The sequence below is a fragment of the Schistocerca americana genome, chromosome 2, assembly GCF_021461395.2.
Source record: "Schistocerca americana isolate TAMUIC-IGC-003095 chromosome 2, iqSchAmer2.1, whole genome shotgun sequence".
Lineage (NCBI taxonomy): Eukaryota > Metazoa > Arthropoda > Insecta > Orthoptera > Acrididae > Schistocerca > Schistocerca americana.
This window is the reverse complement of record NC_060120.1, coordinates 811,541,579-811,561,401: the sequence shown is the minus strand read 5'-3', so window position 1 is coordinate 811,561,401 and position 19,823 is coordinate 811,541,579.

Genomic DNA, 19,823 nt, shown 5'->3' with positions numbered 1-19,823 from the left:
GGTGTGGCAGCGGAAGTTGCGCCGCGCTACAGAGCAATGGCGGCACTGGAAGCAGACCTTTCCAGCGGATCGCGCTTAGATTAAACTCTAGCGCGATCCGCCAGGCGCGTCTTGCAGCGGCTAAGTCCCGTTCAAGGTCACCCGCCTTGCGCGGCTAGTCAGGCCTACCAACACAGCCATGCTATGATTTACAACAGAATACTACACATTGATCTTGTCAAAAGCCGAGAAGCGATTCTTCTTGGTGTTTTAGGTCTCAGTGGCACTCTGGGATGCTCTCTGGGGCACTCTGGGGTGCTCTCTGGTTTCCTATTGATGATCCCGTTCTAATATAAACTTGTTTATTTATAATTGTTTATAGTTTTAGATTAACATGTTTTATTCTTTCACTTACAGTTGCGAAGCATCCTTATCTATCCCGTGAGATTTTTTAAAATTAAAATATTGATTAATTATAAATTAATTTCTTATATATATATATTATTTTTAATAATCTGATGGGTGCGGGAGTTCTGACTCCTGGGGTGGTGGGTGGGTGTTATAGCATGGCTGTGTTGGTAGGCCTGACTATGCTGCGCCAGTTTTCATACAAGCCCATTTAATATCGCTGTCTGACCTAAAAATCCCCATCTAAACTTTCGAAGGTCAACATAACATTTCTTAGCGCATTTCAGAAAGAAGCAGGTTATTTAACATTACCAAAAGAGAAACACTAGTACAATGCCCTAATTCATACGTTCTGTAAGACCTGAACTAACGGTTAAATCTGAATTACACACCGAAAATGATTCAATTCTGAGTTCTAGTAATTTTCACGAAATTGATCGTAAACATGCAAGCCACATGGTTCAAAAAACGAATGACGAAAGCTTCCACGTGGAAACATGAAAAATGCAGATACTCTTTGAAATTATATCTAATATTGAGATACAGAAGAAACAGATTTGCACAGACGACTGTAAGCAATCACAGTTAGTATTCAAATAAGTGTAGTACACCAACTCCTATTCACAAAATAATATACGAATACTTACGTATAATGAAACTGGAGATGTATTGAAGGTCAAGAAAGCCTACGGATGAATGAAGAACAACTAAATATCGCTATTCACGTGGACACACCTTTTTCCACTAGTTTGAACGACTGAACGAGAATTTTCTTCAGCTAACCATGACTCGAAAAAAATAATTGTTAAATTTCAAATTTACTGTAATATTATAGTTGAAATAGGGTCCACAGCTAAAATTCTCTGAATGGTAATTCTCTTTCGCACTGGCTATCATTTTATGGATGTTGTTTACTAACAGTTTTGGCTCTGTAACTATTTTCGACGGATTGTATGTTTGCCATCACCATCAGGTGTGCAAATGTATTCTCTATTTTAAGAATAAATCTGCACAGCCAATGGCAAAGACGTAGTTCTTAAAATTTATGATTTACAACAGAATACTACACATTGATCTTGTCAAAAGCCGAGAAGCGATTCTTCTTGGTGTTTTAGGTCTCAGTGGCACTCTGGGATGCTCTCTGGGGCACTCTGGGGTGCTCTCTGGTTTCCTATTGATGATCCCGTTCTAATATAAACTTGTTTATTTATAATTGTTTATAGTTTTAGATTAACATGTTTTATTCTTTCACTTACAGTTGCGAAGCATCCTTATCTATCCCGTGAGATTTTTTAAAATTAAAATATTGATTAATTATAAATTAATTTCTTATATATATATATTATTTTTAATAATCTGATGGGTGCGGGAGTTCTGACTCCTGGGGTGGTGGGTGGGTGTTATAGCATGGCTGTGTTGGTAGGCCTGACTATGCTGCGCCAGTTTTCATACAAGCCCATTTAATATCGCTGTCTGACCTAAAAATCCCCATCTAAACTTTCGAAGGTCAACATAACATTTCTTAGCGCATTTCAGAAAGAAGCAGGTTATTTAACATTACCAAAAGAGAAACACTAGTACAATGCCCTAATTCATACGTTCTGTAAGACCTGAACTAACGGTTAAATCTGAATTACACACCGAAAATGATTCAATTCTGAGTTCTAGTAATTTTCACGAAATTGATCGTAAACATGCAAGCCACATGGTTCAAAAAACGAATGACGAAAGCTTCCACGTGGAAACATGAAAAATGCAGATACTCTTTGAAATTATATCTAATATTGAGATACAGAAGAAACAGATTTGCACAGACGACTGTAAGCAATCACAGTTAGTATTCAAATGAGTGTAGTACACCAACTCCTATTCACAAAATAATATACGAATACTTACGTATAATGAAACTGGAGATGTATTGAAGGTCAAGAAAGCCTACGGATGAATGAAGAACAACTAAATATCGCTATTCACGTGGACACACCTTTTTCCACTAGTTTGAACGACTGAACGAGAATTTTCTTCAGCTAACCATGACTCGAAAAAAATAATTGTTAAATTTCAAATTTACTGTAATATTATAGTTGAAATAGGGTCCACAGCTAAAATTCTCTGAATGGTAATTCTCTTTCGCACTGGCTATCATTTTATGGATGTTGTTTACTAACAGTTTTGGCTCTGTAACTATTTTCGACGGATTGTATGTTTGCCATCACCATCAGGTGTGCAAATGTATTCTTTATTTTAAGAATAAATCTGCACAGCCAATGGCAAAGACGTAGTTCTTAAAATTCCTGAGAGCTGTATCGTGTCACTTCGTTGAACTGTTAGTAACTATTTTCGAATTAATGAATGTCGGTCTGCCAAAAACCTTCACTAAACAAACGCAACTGTTGGCAATGTCTGCAAAACCGAAACTGTATAGTAATGAAGAAAAACAAGGGAGGACAGTGTCGCAGAGACTCATCAGATATGTTATAGCAATACTCTTCAGCCACTAACTGTATGACATATTCCTTTTATAGAAATTAATTTTTCTGGCCATTACCGTTTCGAACGTTTTCTTCATCATCAGATGGCTACATTGTATGTACAACTGTCGAAAGCTTTGAATCCTATGGTGTCAGTGAATATATTGTATTTGCTTTGTAGGCTTTAATTTTCTCGTGTAGCACGAGATACTGCATTGAGTAAACGCACCGTTATCGCTGTGTTGCGTGTGTTAAATGGAAATAACGAATGAATGAAGTTGACCTGTGCTTATACACCAACATCGTTTTACGTTAACATCATGTGTTAGGCATACCCACACGAGTAGTTAAACGTGTCATCCGGACCGAATACATCCGGGGGATTAACGACGAGGACCGGTGTACCGCCCGCCCTGGACGTGATTTTTAGGTAGTTTCCCACATCCCACTAGATGAACACAGAGTTGGTATCAACGTCCTACCTCAATTACTCGTTTTACAAACACTTTGAAAACATTGATACATTTTCACATGGATAACACAGATCGCAGACAGCTGGGCTACACAAACTGTGGGGTACACAAATTCCGTGCGGTTGGGTGGGGGGAGGGGGGGGGGGTATGTTGGTAACGGGGGTAGGTGACAGGAAGGGCATTCGGCCACTCTTTACCATTAAAAAAGTCAAATTCGATAATTACCTACCGACCCGTGTAGGTATAGCATAAAAGCAAAAGAAACAGAAAAACATAACGGTTTTACATGTACTGATGGGAAGCAAAGACGATACAAAAAGGAGTGCAAAACTCCACGTGTGTTGCGTGAAGGGACTAATCGTGATGCAGATACACCGTCAGGACCCAGTGCTGGAATAAATGTACTCAACGCAATGACTAACGCTATGAAATATGACGGTCCTAGCAGTGAATCAAAATGTGGGTAACTTGCATTTTATCATTGAATCAAATTAAATATGACGAGGCAGAAAATATCTACTCAGATAAAAGTCACGATTTAAGTAAACTCTTTATTATATTACAAAAAGGTATGAGAATGATCAAGCATCTAAATAAGTCATGAAATGAGGAAAATTACATTCCTAGAGTAATATAGTTATGAGAAGTGGATAAGCGAACTACTGGTTTGCGAAGTATTTTGGCGTGGGTCGAAATCAGCAGCCGGCCGCCTTGGCCGAGCGGTTCTACGCGCTTCAGTCCGAAACCACACTGCTGTTACGGCCGCAGGTACGAATCCTGCTTCGGGCACGGATGCGTGTGATGTCCTTAGGTAAGCTAGGTTTCAGTAGTTCTAAGTCTAGAGGACTGATGACCTCAGATGTTAAGTCCCACAGTGCTTAGAGTTATTTGAACAATTTTCGGAATTAGCTCATGATCATATATGTGAAGGTGTAAAATTTAACTAGACTTGCCTACACATCAGTTACTGAGATTGTTAGTCCTACTGAAGAAACCAAGGAGCCCTTTCAATAGAGAATGCCCTGACGAATGTGGGAATGTGAATCCGAACATGGCTTTGACCAGGCAGTGGTCCCAAGATGCCGAAGCTCCAGATTATGCTCACCGTTATCGTCAGTGCGATACGAGCAGATCGGTGTCTGCCATCAAGTAGGTCGCTGGAACTGCTCTGCCGAGGGCTCAAACATTGGACCCCAGTCTGATAATGCAGTCTGCTGTTCCAGCTGAGAGCGAAACCTGCAGAGTGCAAATGCGTCCACCACCAGGTAAGAGACGAAGTTCAAATTGCTAGCCAGTAACGAACTGACTGTTCACTTACTCCTGCTAAGAATCTCGGCAACTAATCGATTTTAAAGTTATACGAGTCCGCCAATGGCATAGTTGTTTTCTCGAAATAAAATCTCTCGCCACAAGAAGTGAAACAAAAAACCAATAATTTTGATTAGCTTCCCACTTTTGCTAAGAATGTGGGCAATGTTTGACGTCCTCCTGACGTGATTTCCATTTCACTTACCGGTACCCTCTCAAGCAATGGCTAGTCTCACATCACAGACCACGGAAAAAGCTAAAATCTCTCCTGAAGGCTTTTTGTCAACTCAGCGGTATTTTCTGAACCTGTAGTATGTCAACTATAGTTTGACGTCTTTCTTGGACAGCCAGGAGATTTTTATCAGCTGAACGTACATTTCTTAGTACGGCCTGCACGACCACTTCTGCCAGGCAGAGTTCCATCGTACGAAACGAATGTTTTCAATTCAGCAGTCTTAAAGAGATACGTGCAATAAATTACACAGTAGGGTGGGTGCCAGTATGTTAGCTGAGGCCATTTTCTCTCAGACAATGCAAGAGTACCTTCTACCCATAGAGTAAATATCTCTGGAGTGAGCATAGCGTTCTGCTCATGTTGTCAACATTAAACCAGGATTGTCACGTGATCTTGGGACTTCGCTGTGCGTGTGTGCTTTCTGCAGCGTTTGAAGTTTATAATACCAAGAGTTTTTGTTGTGTTTCACCGTTTGTTGATAGTGTAATAGCGATGGTGAATTACTGTTGTTGCTACGGATGCAAAGAAAAATATGTGAAAGGAGGGATAGTAACTTTTCATGGGTACATTCGATATAGCTCTAATTATAGTTTTCATTTTAGTATGAGGCACTTGATTCTGTAGACCTATTTTTCTACGATTTTATGACTATATAATAGATATTACGGCTCGTACAAAAGCTTACAAACAATCGCTTCCTCTCGTAAATTTGCTAGTGGAACAGGAGAGGGAAAGGTTAGTTGTTTCAGTAAATACTATCCTCCATGCATTTATCAGTGGCTTGTCAATTATGTACACTCCTGGAAATTGAAATAAGAACACCGTGAATTCATTGTCCCAGGAAGGGGAAACTTTATTGACACATTCCTGGGGTCAGACACATCACATGATCACACTGACAGAACCACAGGCACATAGACACAGGCAACAGAGCATGCACAATGTCGGCACTAGTACAGTGTATATCCACCTTTCGCAGCAATGCAGGCTGCTATTCTCCCATGGAGACGATCGTAGAGATGCTGGATGTAGTCCTGTGGAACGGCTTGCCATGCCATTTCCACCTGGCGCCTCAGTTGGACCAGCGTTCGTGCTGGACGTGCAGACCGCGTGAGACGACGCTTCATCCAGTCCCAAACATGCTCAATGGGGGACAGATCCGGAGATCGTGCTGGCCAGGGTAGTTGACTTACACCTTCTAGAGCACGTTGGGTGGCACGGGATACATGCGGACGTGCATTGTCCTGTTGGAACAGCAAGTTCCCTTGCCGGTCTAGGAATGGTAGAACGATGGGTTCGATGACGGTTTGGATGTACCATGCACTATTCAGTGTCCCCTCGACGATCACCAGTGGTGTACGGCCAGTGTAGGAGATCGCTCCCCACACCATGATGCCGGGTGTTGGCCCTGTGTGCCTCGGTCGTATGCAGTCCTGATTGTGGCGCTCACCTGCACGGCGCCAAACACGCATACGACCATCATTGGCACCAAGGCAGAAGCGACTCTCATCGCTGAAGACGACACGTCTCCATTCGTCCCTCCATTCACGCCTGTCGCGACACCACTGGAGGCGGGGTGCACGATGTTGGGGCGTGAGCGGAAGACGGCCTAACGGTGTGCGGGACCGTAGCCCAGCTTCATGGAGACGGTTGCGAATGGTCCTCGCCGATACCCCAGGAGCAACAGTGTCCCTAATTTGCTGGGAAGTGGCGGTGCGGTCCCCTACGGCACTGCGTAGGATCCTACGGTCTTGGCGTGCATCCGTGCGTCGCTGCGGTCCGGTCCCAGGTCGACGGGCACGTGCACCTTCCGCCGACCACTGGCGACAACATCGATGTACTGTGGAGACCTCACGCCCCACGTGTTGAGCAATTCGGCGGTACGTCCACCCGGCCTCCCGCATGCCCACTATACGCCCTCGCTCAAAGTCCGTCAACTGCACATACGGTTCACGTCCACGCTGTCGCGGCATGCTACCAGTGTTAAAGACTGCGATGGAGCTCCGTATGCCACGGCAAACTGGCTGACACTGACGGCGGCGGTGCACAAATGCTGCGCAGCTAGCGCCATTCGACGGCCAACACCGCGGTTCCTGGTGTGTCCGCTGTGCCGTGCGTGTGATCATTGCTTGTACAGCCCTCTCGCAGTGTCCGGAGCAAGTATGGTGGGTCTGACACACCGGTGTCAATGTGTTCTTTTTTCCATTTCCAGGAGTGTATATAGATTACTCAGTCTACTATTTATTTAATGAACTGGGAGCAAGTACTTAAAATGCGTTAAATAAATACCTCAAAGTGCCACCAGTAAGAAAAATTATGCTTTAGGTCACAAAAACGAGAAAATAAATACGCAGAAATACAAGAAAAAAGGACGAATTAGTAGGGATATAGTCGCTAATGTGTGGTAAATTCGTGCGAAAGTACTAACGTACTGTCAAGTCGTTTTGCAGGACTATCACTGCAAAAATGTACTTCAGGCTCTGTAATACTATAAAGTGCGGTATCATACCAAAATCTACCAAAAATCGAGTGCATCTGAACTATGACACCTATCGCAAAGAAGCTGAATGTAATATCAATTGCCATTAAAAGTTACGTAGCTGGTTTATTCCCGGTATCAAATGGATACTGTTAAAATGTCTGCGCAACATATATAAATAATCCACGACACGTACGAAAAGAATCCGTCTGTACTAGGGATGTAGTGACATTCTAAATATACAGGGCGCTATACGAACGAACACACGACGTCCCGAGATCACGTGACCAGGCCGGCAATGTATGTTGACAACACAAAATCTGTTCTGCGCATGTGAGTGCTCACTCCAGAGATATTTACTTTATGCTTCTACCTGTCGATACTCCTCCTAACAGTTCTGCGAAGGACGTGTGCCTATACAATCACTGTAAGCGCATTAATCCATATCAAAATTTATATTATCAGGTCCTGTCTAACTCCATCAGGTACGGTCGAATTATTTAACATATCTGAAGGGAAACAGACGAGCCGATCGGCTTGCCGCTTTTCAAGTGTTGTGTCTGTTTTTGTCTGGAGAACTGCACGAAGTGCAATGGAGAGTAAATAATATTTTGTAGATGGACAGCAGTTTCTGGCTACAGCTGTTTATCGGCTGGAATATTTCGAACTTGTTACTCATTTATGACAGCGTCGTGATCTATACTCAGTCCCAGTTGATGTCCATAGGCAGTTTGCTGTCGTTCACTCTAATTCGCGCTCGCAAATGAAAGACCGTGCCGCGCTGCTGAGAAATAAACAACGGTTAACATGTGCCATAGTCGTGATTGAAGTTTGATGACGCAAGCACGGGGGGAGAAAAAGTAGACAGAAACGGAGTTGTCATTCGGGAAATAAATTATTAGTATTCGAAGCTTCCGTATACAGGCGATGTCAGTGCGGGAGAAAATAACAGTAAGTGCAGCAAGGGAATTGCCACATTCAGAGCCAGGCGGAAGGAATCTCGGACGAGTCGGCTCGGCAGAGCGGCGTGGGCTGAGGCACGGTCGGGCGCGGGTTTCAATTAGGCTGAACAAACAGAATGTGTTTGTGGCACGGCCGCTAATGACACAAAACATATCGGCGGCGCCCGCGTGCCCCATCTGCATAATGCACAAGCTGTGGTGGTGGTGGTGGCGGCGGCGGCGGCGGCGGCGCGGAATGCGTTAATACGGCGCAGGTACCCTCCGCTACACTCCTCTGCCGGCGTGCCGCTCCAATTCGGCCCCGTATGTCGACACGCAAATTACACACCGCGCGTGCCGTTCTTCCACGAGTGTCGCCTTTTTCAAACCGGGTCGGCTCTGCTCTGCTTGCGTATTCCCTGTGATGCGCCGGGCACCAAAACTTCCCGTATCAACTTTTCAAACGCGCCGCCTCTGGCTGCCGGTAGCACTGTGTGTTTTTCTTTTCCTTCCATTTTTGCCTCCCTTCAAATGACTCGTTTCATCAATTTTGTACTTTTCCGGGGAGCAGTGTGTCATTAAGCGGTTGGCTAATTGCCCCCGTGTCGTATCCGGCAGGCGTGTATTCGGCGGTCGTCATTCTGCTTTTACACAAATCGAGGAGACCGCAGCACGTTATTGGGACTTCCCAGGAAGGAAGTTACTCTGCCTTTTCGCGAGTGTTGTTGAAACGGCTGAAGTTGATATGAACATGATGTGATGTCAACATCATCATCATCATCATCATCATCACCCTTCTCGGAGATGGGAAAAGTCGTGGGATAGTTAAATGCACATATGCAGGTGGCGGTAGTATTTCACACACAAGGGCAGAGCGTTGGCGAAGCTATCATTTGTACTCAGCTGACTCATGTGAAAAGAATAAGCCCGCATCTCGTGGTCGTGCGGTAGCGTTCTCGCTTCCCACGCCCGGGTTCCCGGGTTCGATTCCCGGCGGGGTCAGGGATTTTCTCTGCCTCGTGATGGCTGGGTGTTGTGTGCTGTCCTTAGGTTAGTTAGGTTTAAGTATTTCTAAGTTCTAGGGGACTGATGACCATAGCTGTTAAGTCACATAGTGCTCAGAGCCATTTGAACCATTTTTTTGAAAAGAATATCTTATTTAGACGATGAACAAAACCACGTACAAGTGTTCAAATGTTTGTGAATTACTAAGGGACCAAAGTGCTGAGGTCATCGGTCCCTAGACTTACACACTACTTAAACTAACTTATACTAAGAACAACACACACACCCATGCCCGAGCGAGGACTCGAACCTCCAGCGGGAGGGGCCGCTTAACAGCACGTACACATTTTCAAAAATGCATGACACTGTGCTGTCTGTAATAGTGTTATTTTATTTTCCTGGCTTATTTTCTGAACCATCATCAACGGCAGGAAAATTGTCACAGATGGATCACATGTGGTACATCATCAACGGCAGGAAAATTATCACGGATGTATTACATGTGATACATTGGTGATAATTTTCCTGCCGTGGATGATGGTTCAGAACCTAAACCGGTAGCAAAATAAAATAACATTACTACAGAGAGCACAGTGCTATGTATTTTTTAAGATCATGTGAAAAGGTTTCCGACGTGATTATGCCCGCACCACGGGTATTGACAGATTTTGAATGGGGAGTGGTAGTTCTTGCCAGGTACTTGGGACATTCCCTGTCGAAAATCGTTAAGGAAATCGGTATTACGAGATCCACAGTGTCAAAAGTGAACGGTGAACACCAAATTTCAGGCATCACTTCTCACCACGGATAACGCAGTGACCGATGGCTTGCACTTAACGCCCGAACGCAGCGGAGTTTCTACATAGTCGTCAGTGCAAACGAAAACGCAATACTGCGTGAAATAACCACAGAAATAAATGTGGGACACATGACGAACGTATCCCCTAGGACAGTGCGGTGAAAATTGGTGTAAATGGGATGTGGCAGCAAAAGACCTACGCCAGTGTGTTTGCTAACAGTACGACACGACCTGCACTGCCTCTCCAGGACTCGTAACCACATCGTTTGGACCCAAGACGACTGGAAACCCTGGCCTGGTCAGATATGGTCAGATGACTCCCGATTTCAGTTGGCACGATCTGATGGTAAGGTTCGAGTGTGGTGCAGACCCCAAGAACCCATGGACCCAAATTATCAACAAGGCACTGTGGAAGCTGGTGGTGGCTCCATAACGGTGTGAGCGTATGGATGACAGGGCTCAGTAACGTTTGCGATTTGTTTGAAGAACATTCTGGATAATTCGAGAGAACGATTTAGCCAGCCACATCGACCGACATTGATCCCATTGAAACATTTATGGGACATAATGTGTAAGTAGGCTGTTTAGGTTTTTTTATTGGTAACGCCACCTCTGTATAAAAATCACTGGCTGTGCTGTGTGCAGTCTGTGGCTAGTTTGCATTGTTGTCTGCCATTGTAGTGTTGGGCAGCGGCAGCTGGATGTGAACAGCGCGTAGTGTTGCGCAGTTGGAGGTGAGCCGCCAGCAGTGGTGGATGTGGGGAGAGAGATGGCGGAGTTTTGAAATTTGTAAGACTGTCACGAACTGCTATATATATTATGACTATTAAGGTAAATACAGTGTTTGTTCTGTATTAAATTCTTTCATTTGCTAACTATGCCTATCAGTAGTTAGTGCCTTCTGTAGTTTGAATCTTTTATTTAGCTGGCAGTAGTGGCGCGAGCTTTATTGCAGTAGCTCGAGTAACCAAGATTTTTGTGAGATTTGTGAAACGTATAGGTTAATGTTAGTCAGGGCCATTCTTTTGTAGGGATTTTTGAAAGTCAGATTGCGTTGCGCAAAAAATATTGTGTGTCAGTTTAAGCACAGTCTTGTATAAATTTTTCTAAGGGGACGTTTCATATGTCGACCCTTAGCCGAGGATACCTCACTGGAATCTTCTGATTTTTTCTTGTAGTTTGTGTAATTAGTGTAGCTTTTGTTTATTGCTAGCGCGTAATTGTAGAGAGTCTCCTTTGTAGTTGCACTCTTTCATTGTTGTTGTGGCATGCATGTTAATTTGCACCAAGTATTTCGCAGCTGCGCTTGCAATTAACTAGATATTATTTTCAGTGCTATGTTAATGTGTTCTCTTATTTTTGCTCTTCAAATTGTGTTTTTCTGTGTTATCGTGTGAAATATTGTGACAATAATGGCGTGTGAAAAACGTAACACTAGGCTCCAAAGTAAACTGAGAAATAATGGTGACGACGAGCGCCACTACTGCTAGCTAAATAAAAGATTCAAACTACAGAAGGCACTAACTACTGATAGGCATAGATAGCAAATGAAAGATTTTAATAGAGAACAAACACTGTATTTACCTTAATAGTCATAATATACATAGCAGTTCATGACAGTCTTACAAATTTCAAAACTCCGCCATCTCTCTCCCCACACCCACCACTGCTGGCGGCTCACCTCCAACTGCGCAACACTACGCGCTGTTCACATCCAGCTGCCGCTGCCCAACACTACAATGGCAGACAACAATGCAAACTAGCCACAGACTGCACACAGCACAGCCAGTGATTTTTATACAGAGGTGGCGTTACCAATAAAAAAACCTAAACAGCCTACTTACAAATGGAGAGGTCAGTTCGTGCACAAAATCCTGCTCCGGCAACACTTCCGCAATTATGGAAGGCTATAGAGGCAGCATGGCTCAGTATTTCTGCAGGGGACTTCCTGCGGCTTGTTGAGTCCATATTACTCGAGTTGCTGCAGTGTGCCAGGCAAAAGGAGGTCTCAGATTATATTAAGAGTTATCCCATGTTTTTTTGTCACCTCATTGTAATCATCAACGGCAATAACAACAGCGGTATGCACGTCACTCAAGAATTCATATTCATGAGAGATCGGTGGTGGTAATTATAAACAGGAAATCTTGTGATTTTCCCTATTTCAATTTAGCAGAATCGTGGAAAAAATAAGTAGCATAGTAGACAACTGTATTCGAGTCGTGTCATGATTGTCGTCACTACCTAGTGCTATTCAGTCACACATTCAATCGAAAATGTATGTTTAGTCAGTGATGTACTGTCGTGTCCAGGCACATGTTCTATCACCAGCTTTAGACGAAGGTGTGGCGTATGTGACACCAACAGGACGTTGACGAAACTGTGAGCTGACGTCTTCCCAATAACTCCCAGGTCCTGAGATCTACCTTTCGATATCAGAGACGAACGCTCTGCTTGCAACTCATTCTGGCAATACGGAATCGAGTACTTTGACTACAATGGCAGACAGGTGTGAGGCAGCATTAGTTCCTTCCTATATTCTGACAGAAAGTGTCGGAAATTACTCGTTGCGACTACACAGAGTAATTCACAAACAAGTGCGAGACAGCACTCTTTCTACTTCATATTCTAACATATAGAAAATATCAACCACTATTTCTCACTAATACCGGATATCAACTCTACGCAGCTTGTTCTTATCTAACAGGAAGAAAACTGAAGTTTACAACTATTGCTGAGTACCTATTTGTCAAAAATCAAATCGCTCTGAGCACTATGGGACTCAACGTCTGAGGTCATTAGTCCCCGAGAACTTAGAACTAGTTAAACCTAACTAACCTAAGGACATCACACACATCCATGCCCGAGGCAGGATTCGAACCTGCGACCGTAGCGGTCTCGCGGTTCCCTACTGCAGCGCCTAGAACCGCACGACCACTTCGACCGGCAAATTCATTTGTCCTTCGTCGACTATGTAAAGACTTCTCATAGTTTTTACTGCATCAGCATCGAAGTGTCACTCTATACTAACTGTCCCTTACATCATGGCGGTGGCACTGCATCTAGCTGATACCTGGTGATGACTCCTCACTCATGATACTTACTGACTGTGCGTTTGCCTTGGTCCTGTGCACTAGTCATATAACATTTTTCAGGGACTTCTGAATGAGCTTCTCTAGCAGTGTTATTTTCCTCTGACGCTACTGAAGGTATTCCTAGTGCCCAAAATCTTTCCAGTACGTCGCAGGATTTCTCAAACAATCTGGATGTAGGCCCATGTCCACTGTTCACCTAGGCACCTGAGGGAGTTGTTCTCGCTAGCATTTACTTATCTGTCATGACCACAGCAGTTTTGTCAATAAGTCTTACTTCATATGGAGTGCTGGCTCCGTTCCAAATTCCCATCTATGTATGTTGTCCGACTATCAAAGCTTCTCTCCTTCCTTTGTAGATGTGCCACATTTTATAATAATACAATTTAACACCCATGACACCTCCCCCTATAACAATTCATGAACATTTATACAGTGTGCCATTAATTCTTTTTGATTTATAAGCACATTTATTGTTGTGTCATATTTCTTATAACCTAGTTACATGATAACCATACTCCTTTCCTACCTTCTGTTCTTCAAGTACACTTTATCTTCATCTCCATGAGGAAGTTTCTCATAGATGACGTCATCTGTCCTTCCCAATCGAACAGACTTGGGTATATTGACTACACTAGTCTTCACACATAATAACTGGCACCAGTATCTACTGTAAAAACGGTATATAACAACACAAACCAGTAACAGCAGCAGCAACCTGTAGCTATTACTAAAGCGAAGTTTACTCCTATGTACAAGGGCACACTGGAAAGTAGTGCCTAAGATTTTATACGTGAAAACTGTTAAAGTTCCTTGAGTGAAACAAGCGTTATTAACATTCTGCATCTTTACTCTTCGTGTCTACCGACGTATTTCTCAACATACACACCGTGGCAACAAACACAATTCCTGCTAAGAGAGATCAGTTTGTTGATACCGTTACTGTAGAATGTTTGACTCTGTGACGGAGCCACAACCCCATCTCTGCTTGCACCTATTCGTCACTCTCAAAGCGAAGCCCTCGAAGGTGTTCTTTACGTTTTGGGAACAGATGAAAATCTGTATGTTTAAGACATGGATGTTATGTTTCTCGCCTATTGTTCAATCTTTACATCGAAGAAGCAACATTCAAGATTGGGATTAAAATTGAAGGTGAAAGGATTTGTGATGACATTGCTGAAAATGAAGACGAATTACATTTTCTGTTGAATGGAATGAACAATCTAATGAATACAGACTTTGGATTGGGAGTAAACCGAAGAAAGACGAAAATAATTACAAGTAGCAGAAACGAGGACATCGAGAAGCGTAACATCAGAATTTGGGATCACGAAGAAGAAGTTAAGGAGTTCTGCTATCAGGCAGCATAATAACCCAAAACGAATGGAACACGTAGGACATAAAAATCAGGCTAGCACCAGCGAGCAGGGCATTCCTGGCCAAGAGAAGTCTACTAGTATCAAACATAAACCTTAAATTGAGGAAGAAATTTCTAAGAATATATGCTGGGGGCACAGTACTGCATGGCAGAAAAACATGCACTGTGGGAAAACAAAAACGGAATAGAATTGAAGTATTTGAGTTGTGATACACAGAAGATGTTGAAAATTCGGTGGACTGATAAGGTAAGAAAGGAGTAGGTACTCTGCAGAATCGGTGAGGAAAGGAATTTATAGAAAACAGTAACAAAAAGAAGGAACAGCATGATATATCTTAGACCATAGTACGGGGAGATGTAGAGGATAAAAACTGTAGAGGAACACAGTGAGTGGAATACATCCAGCAAATAACTGAGGACGTAGATTAGAACTGATACTCTGAGACGAAAAGGTTTGCACAAGAGAGGAATTCATTGTGGGCCGCATCAAACCAATCAGCCGGCCGGTGTGGCCGTGCGGTTCTGGGCGCTTCAGTCTGGAACCGCGTGACCGCTACGGTCGCAGGTTCGAATCCTGCCTCGTGCATGGATGTGTGTGATGTCCTTAGGTTAGTTAGGTTTCAGTAGTTCTAAGTTCTAGGGGACTGATGACCACCGATGTTAAGTCCCATAGTGCTCAGAGCCATTTGAACCAAACCAATCAGAAGACTGATAACTCAAAAAAAGAAAAAAATCAAGAGGGAGAAAAACTGTACTTCTAGTATGTATAACTATTTCTCAAATTCTTCACAACATCCGATTTACATTGTAATACGAGGGGCTGTGTCCCTCCTGGTCCGCTACGGTCGCAGGTTCGAATCCTGCCTCGGGCATGGATGTTTGTGATGTCCTTAGGTTAGTTAGGTTTAACTAGTTCTAAGTTCTAGGGGACTAATAACCTCAGCAGTTGAGTCCCATAGTGCTCAGAGCCATTTTTTTCCCTCCTGGTGAAGTTGGTCTACATTATTTCAGATCCAAAACTTTTGCGGTTCGTCTGGAACCCTAACTATCCCACACCCCGTAGGTGAATATCCCTGGAATCACGTTCCTCATACAAAATGATGCTTTTTCTCTTCGGTCTCATGCATAGCCATTCTCTATCCATAATATGCTTTCGCATTTTTACAAATGGTTATCTTTTTATCTTCAGCATACGTTTGACCTGCTGTACCTCAGTGGCAACAAAAATTATGGAAGCTATTTGCTGCTTCCTTCCTCGTGAGTGCCGCTACCCGTTTGGCTTTCCACAGTTTCTGCCTATGTGGCTCCTCTGACCACAACTATAACATCCTCTCTTGTGTTACTTTCAGTTTTGACTTTCTCATGAGCCGTTCTCGGAAATGGACCCTTTATTTTGAAGGGCAATAGCGTTCCCCCCCTCCCCCTCCGCCTCGCCCAATAGCGCACCTTCCTCTTGGCAGTGCTACCTCCATTGCATCGCCTAATTTATTCAACCTCCGTTTCAAGCCTTACAACATAATAATTGGAAGTAGGGAGCAGAGGGAGAAAACAGTTCGACACCGTACAAGGGACATCGTTTGGTTCACCGATGGGTCGAAAATAGATTAAGGCGTTGGCGCAGGGTTTTACGGGATTCAGCAATGACCGGAGAGCAGCATCTCTCTAGGGAAACTGGACTCTGTATTCCTAGCCGAAATTACTGCAATCAGTGCATGTCTGGAGGAGAATATGAGTAGGTGCTACAATGATCGTAGCATTTACATCTATTCAGACAGCCAGGCAGCCCTGAAATCATTGGCAGCTCCTGCAACAAGATTTAAGATTGTTGCAGATTGCCACAGGGCTCTGGTGGAGCTAAGGGAAAGCAATAGGGTGTACCTAGTGTGAGTCCCTGGCCACTCAGGGATCTGTGCAATGATCAAGCCGATAGATTGGCTAGGATGGGGGCAACAACTCCATTTATTGGACCGGAACCTGTCTTGACAATCACCAAGGCTATGATCAAATTAGAACTACGGAACTGGCTTAGGAAACAGCACGTAGGATATTGGAGCAAGGTCCATAAACAAAAACGTGATAAGGTAATGATGCCCAAGCCACGTTTTAAAAGAAGCTCTGTAATGATGGGATTGAACAGGAAAGAGATCAAACTCATGACTGGACTGATGACCGGCCATAGGAACTTCAAAAAACACCTACACACAATGGGTATAATGGAAGAGGACCCTAAATGTAGGATCTGTGATGAGGGTGAAGAAACTGCATCACACCTAATCTTTGAATGCATGGCATTGGAGAGTAAAAGATAAAGAATCTTCGGGACAATTAGGCCTGAAGAAATTGTGTCTAGCAAAAAACTGGTAGAGGGACTCCTTGCACTATTTAAGGGCACTGGTTTGCTTTACTAGATATGCAGGGAGCGATACCGCACAATAAACCTAGTTTCGGTGCGGGCAGTGGCGGGTTAAACCTAAGCTGATTTAGCTCTCCTGTTAAAAGCAATCAATCAATCAACCTCCGTTTCATACAAGTCTGAATCCTGTCGCCTACTAGGCACTGTATGAAACAAGCCATGCTAGTGCTTCTACCACTTCTTGTGCAGTTTGTAGTTGTGCCACGACTTTCATCCAATAACAGAATGCCAAGCCGTGTATAGAACCACCAAAATAAGAATAGATGCTGGCGAACGTTTGACACCTGAAAACCAGTGATAAAGGCAAGACTGTAGTATGTCACATATCCTCTTCAACATCTACAGCGACGACCTAATTAGGGAATCGATGAAGGAGACAATACCTGAAGGTTTAAGAACTGGGATACATAAATTTCTAAATACAATGCGTTTTGCTGACAACCACAGACTTATGCAAAAGACAGTGACGACAAATTAGAAACAGCGATACACAGATTAAATATTATGTGCGTAAGCCATTTCTAGAACATATCACGAAGAAAATCAATAACAATCACCTGTTAGGAAAAAAATGGTTCAAATGGCTCGGAGCACTATGGGACATAACTGCTGAGGTCATCAGTCCCCTAGAACTTAGAACTACTTAAACCAACCTGCGACAGTAGCGGTCGCGCGGTTCCAGACTGTAGCGCCTAAAACCGCTCGACCATGTTAGGAAAACAGCCCATAAAATCTAATGTAATCGTTAGTAACATAATAACAGAACAAATTTCCCAGTTCCAGTACGTGGAATATGGCATAAATTTTGAAGAAGAGAAAGACAATTACAGGGTCACAAGATAACAGACAGCGAAATGAAATTTTGTAAGATCCTGGCAATACCCACATTACTGTGTGGAGCAGGAAGTTGTATACTACGATCAAAGCACCTAATATGTCTTGAAACATGAGAAATAAAAAGTTCCTTCGGTCTGTTAAACGGTTCACAGACGAAGGCAAAATAAGAAATGAAAAATAAGGAATGAACTGTGAGTATAGCTTTTAACTGAGGAGCTAATGCAAGGAAAACAGTATTGAAGTAACCATGTACTGCATATGTCACATCAGAGTGTCCCTCGACAAGTGATGGAATAAAAGCCCATTGTAAGGGGAGTGGGAAGTCTGAGGAAGAGATGGTGAAGCTGGAAAAAGCTGTAAGGCCTAAGCCTGGTTTTCCAGAAAAAGAAGAGCAGAAGAAGAAGAAGAGGAAGAAGGAGAATGAAACAGTAACCTTTATAATAAAATATTAAAAGCAGAATACCCATCTAAGGTGATATGTTTACATATTCGACAGGGGTGAAATAAGTGCCTTGCGACACTGTTTCGGGATAACCGAAAGTTGAACTGGACTGTCATGCTGGAGGCGCGCTCCGTGCAATTCGAGAGGAATGGACTGTTTTCAGGCATCACGCTTCACCCTCTTCCTTTTCTATCAATGCCATCAGTAACACAACATGATACCTACTCATTACGGTAACTTTTCTTAAAGTGCTATACGTAACATAAAAAGCGAAAGCCAATGAAATGTGTCACTGTGCACGAAGAAAGAAAAGTTTCTAGCAAAAGGGCTGAAGCTATCGTTCGTAGCCTCCATCCAACAGTGTTTAATGACTTCATTTTCCACTCTGACGTACATAATCAGATCCAGTAAAGTTGTAATTTTTACCCTTGACGCTTAATATGCGACGAACACGGCGGAAGAATAACAGATATTTTTGACTCCGAAATAAACACCCTGCAGAGAAGAATTATGTTGCCATGCCGTGGGGCCGGAAAGAGTTCCCAACTTGGCCTGTCTCAGTTGTTTAGCGGATCTAATGAAGTTCCGAGGGGAGTGAGTCACTCATAACATCAGAACGAAGCAATTGCCCGGCGGAGCTATATGAGCTCGCGAGACACGAACTGTCGCCGCAAATCTTGCGACGACGACGAGGCGGTTCACCGACGTAGCCCTGCTCATTACTGCTAGCGGAACGGGCCATCATATTGCACTGCCGTATTGAGATATTCGGCGTACTTTAGTGGACATTATTCGTGATCCGACCGAGCGATGGGGCCCACGAGAATAAGTGCAGCGCCGCTCACGGGGGTTTCCGGCGCACGCACCGCACTGCTCGCTCTGAACGGGCGGTCCGACCTCTGCTGCCTCGGGGCTGTACAAACTTTGATGTTTTATGAGGAGCAATGTATTATGTGACTGCTGGAAGTAGAAGAGAAGTTGCCCGCCCGCGGGACTCACGCGGGGCCGCATAAAGCTGTCCGCGGCCGCCTCGCCTCGCCTCGCCTTGGCACACCGCAGGCACAGCGCCCCGCTCCACTCCACGCCAGGCCGGGGCTCTTAACGAGGCACGCGCGCGACCGCGGGCTCACACATCGACGTCTTTCTTTCTCACCCCACGAGACAAGAATAAAAACATGGAACATACGGCTAATTCATCCTACGCCTCGTGCCTAAACATAAACGTGCACTGGTACACTCCAAGAAAAGGAAATTAGTACACACATTTGTTCGATGACGGGATATGTCAAATGGCTCTGAGCACTAAGGGGCTTAACATCTGAGGTCATTAATCCCCTAGAACTTAGAACTACTTAAACTTAACTGACCTAAGAACATCACACACATCCATGCCCCAGGCAGGATTCGAACCTGCGACCGTAGCGGTCGCGCAGTTCCGGACTGAAGCGCCTAGAACCGCTCGGCCACCGCGGCCGGCTGGGATATGTCATCTGGGGGATAGTACACCACTGGCCGTTAAAATTGCTACACCACGAAGATGACGTGCTACAGATGCGGAATTTG